The sequence below is a fragment of the Lolium rigidum genome, chromosome 1, assembly GCF_022539505.1.
Source record: "Lolium rigidum isolate FL_2022 chromosome 1, APGP_CSIRO_Lrig_0.1, whole genome shotgun sequence".
NCBI classification, from domain to species: Eukaryota; Viridiplantae; Streptophyta; class Magnoliopsida; order Poales; family Poaceae; genus Lolium; species Lolium rigidum.
The window spans coordinates 284,209,929-284,213,114 of NC_061508.1; the positions used below are offsets into that span (position 1 = coordinate 284,209,929).

General features: G+C 52.1%; 1 pseudogene; it reads right to left on the minus strand.

The window, feature by feature from the left end:
- Positions 1–220: 220 nt before the first annotated feature.
- LOC124659578 lies at positions 221–2,866 on the minus strand (annotated as a pseudogene).
- Between the last annotated feature and the right edge of the window lie 320 nt (positions 2,867–3,186).

Here is a 3,186-nt window from a genome sequence, read left to right on the forward strand (position 1 = left end):
TGGAGATGTAAATTCTCGATGATTGGATCCCCGCATGAGTACCTCGGTCAAACAAGCATGAAACTTAAAACACCCCTAAACAAGTGTCGTGAAAACTGTTGCGACCGTTTCTATGGATTGATCAAGTGGGGACGAGATCGGCGGGGCGTCTGCTTTCCCTTCTTTGCAGCAGGTTGATGCCTAGCTTAGCGTGAATAATCTTATACATGATCTAATTTTGTCAGTGCACATCACTACTGATGCCTTCCACGAACGCAGTCAGATTATGATCTGACGAGCCACCTTTCACCAGAGCCTCCACGACCCCACTCTTCCACTCCACCGCCGCGTCCCACGCGTCCCCCCACTTCACCTCATCTACTCGCCTCCTTAACTGCACCGCGCGCATCACACAGTCGCTCCCAACCTCTGCTCACGCTCTGATGCGCCACTCGCACTCGACGAGCCACGTGTTCATCCGCTGGTCTAACATCTGGAAGGAGTCAACCCATGGACGGCTGAGATGCGGCAACATCTACATACTCGTAATTTGTTCCTGATTCCTCTAATTCCTATAAGCAATGCTCTAAGCATGAACTATCCTCTTCTAGCTTGCCCATTCTCTTGTAGCCCATGTCTGCTAGATTTTCTATGAAAAATGAGAGGAAAAACAAGACCAACACCTCTTATATAATGAGATAGTAGGTGTGTGAGTAGAGGAAAAGTTGATATAAATTAAATGCAAGATTTCTGCTGTCTACCAATAATTATTACTTTGGAAGAGTGTTAACCACTATTGAATATATCATCAGTTCATTTGTTGGAAGAACTAAGGGCGTGATTACTACGTCGCATATACGGAAGCTAGCCAGGTTATGGAGATGCAAAATTCTCGATGATTGGATCCTAGATGATTGGATCCCTGCATGAGTTCCTCGGTCAGACAAGCATGAAACTTAAAACACCTCTGAACAAGGGTCGGTGAAAACTGTTGCGACCTTCGCCGTGGATTGATCAAGTGGGGACGAGCTCGGCGGGGCGACTGATTTCTCTTCTTTGCAGCAGGTTGAGGCCTAGCTTAGCGTGAATAATCTCATACATGACCTAATTTTGTCAGTGCACATCGCTACTGATGCCTTCCACGAACGCAGTCAAAGATTATATGATCTGATGAGCCACCTTTCTCCAGAGCCTCCACGACCCCACTCTTCCACTCCGCCACTGCGCCCCGCGCATCCCCCCGCATCACCTCCTCTACTCGCCTCCTTAACTGCACCGCGCGCATCACGCAGTCGCTACCAACCTCTGCTCACGCTCTGATGCGCCACTCACACTCGACGAGCCACGTGTTCATCCGCTGGTCTGACATCTGGGGCACACACACCATCGGTACGCCACAAGCGGCGACCTCTGACACGGAGTTCCAGCCGCAGTGTGTACGAAGCAACCCATCGCCATGGGAGATTGTGCCCACACCTAGTCGCACCACTCCACCACCATGCCGTTCTTTATCCGCAACTTAGCCTCGGCGAGCTCCGCCTTGTTGTTCTTCCGGACAATGCAGAGGTACGGCCTCCCGCTCTCCTTGAGGCCCCGAGGCAGCTCGACGCTTCACCATCCTGGCCAGGCTCCCGAACGAGACGCACACCATGGAGCTGGCCGGCTGTGCATCCAGCCATTCGATGTATTTGGCGTCATCCTGCTTGAAGAGGTCGGCCTCGTCGTCGACCAGGAGCACCGAGCCGATCTGGACAACGTCGTATGCTCCCAAAGCAGCGAGCGTGGCCGGCTCCAGTTCTTGGCACGTGTTGATGACAATTGTTGCTTTGGGGGTTTCCCGATCGAGGGTCTTGAACAGGTCGCAGGTGGTGGCATAGACGTAGTGGAAGAAGTAGGAGGGGTCGATGGAGCCGGTGATCAAGGACGGGAGGTCCCCGATGGCCTGCAACGCGAGGCCCGGGAGCCGAACGAGGAAGGACAGGTCTTGGTGGTGGTTGGCAACAACGCCGGCGTGGCCGTGGAAGTAGTGGTACTAGACGTCGAGCACGTATGGTGGGGGCTTGGATCCAGTAGAGCGCGGATGGCACACCCCTGTCGCACGCGACATCAGCGGCCCACTAGAGGAGCATCGTGTTGTGAGGGATACATAGTTACATGTGAAAAGCGATCTGATTGGCAAGCGATGGCGGAGTTCTGTGTCATTATCTTGATGAAGGCATCGCCGAGCAACGACTATCGACCTACTCGTGTTGCTCCGGGAAAACCCTTGGATTTGGTCCCGGACAATGGCAGCACCGTGATGTCATTTTCTCTCTTGGAAGCATCATTTGTGGAGCAGCGCTGGACGACATAGGCTAGAGGAGGAGATGTCAAGGCATAAGTTATTCGCCAAGGGTCTGCTAAACCGATTGTGAACTCTGTTTGCTCCATAGGATGATTCCCCTTGGTATTTAATTGGCGAGATGGTTGTTTATGTTTTTAGGGTAGAGACCCAGAATGTTACTCATTATCAGGTTTCTAGAAGTATGCATGATTTTGATGCATAGCCTGCGCTCCGTTCCCCATGTCAAAATAATATGTGAATAATCTTGTGCAACATGTGTGTCAATAAACAATCTTATACATGAGCCAATGTTATCATTGCACATCACTACCGATGCCTTCCACTAAAGCCATCAGATTATGATCTGACGAGCCATCTTTCCCGAGAGCCTCCACAATGGCACGCTTCCAGTCCGCCGCCGCGCCCGCGCGTCCCCTGCATCACCTCCTCTACCGCGCGCAGCACGCCGCCGCTGCCCACCTCCGCGCGCGCTCCGACGTGCCACTCGCACTCGACGAGCCACGCGTTCATCGGCTGGTCGGACATCTGTGGCACGCACACCATGGGCACGCCGCACGCGACGGCCTCCAACGCATGAAACAACGGTATGAAAACATGCTAAAAATACACTCATCAAATCCCACCCCGGATGATAGTTGCATACTTGCAGTTCTCTTTCTCTACGGTTTTGTTTGGCTTGTAGCAAGGAAGAAAGAGCAGGAGATACGGAAGTGGCATTGCTCGTTCCTAATTTGGTTGCCAACTTTTTGACGAACGATTTCTGTCTTGTTGTTCCGCCCACGTCTTAGCAAAAAGCAAGTAGGTGCAAAAAGCGAGTCAGAATTGGTGGCTAACCAAACGATTTCTAAGAAACGTTGGCATGA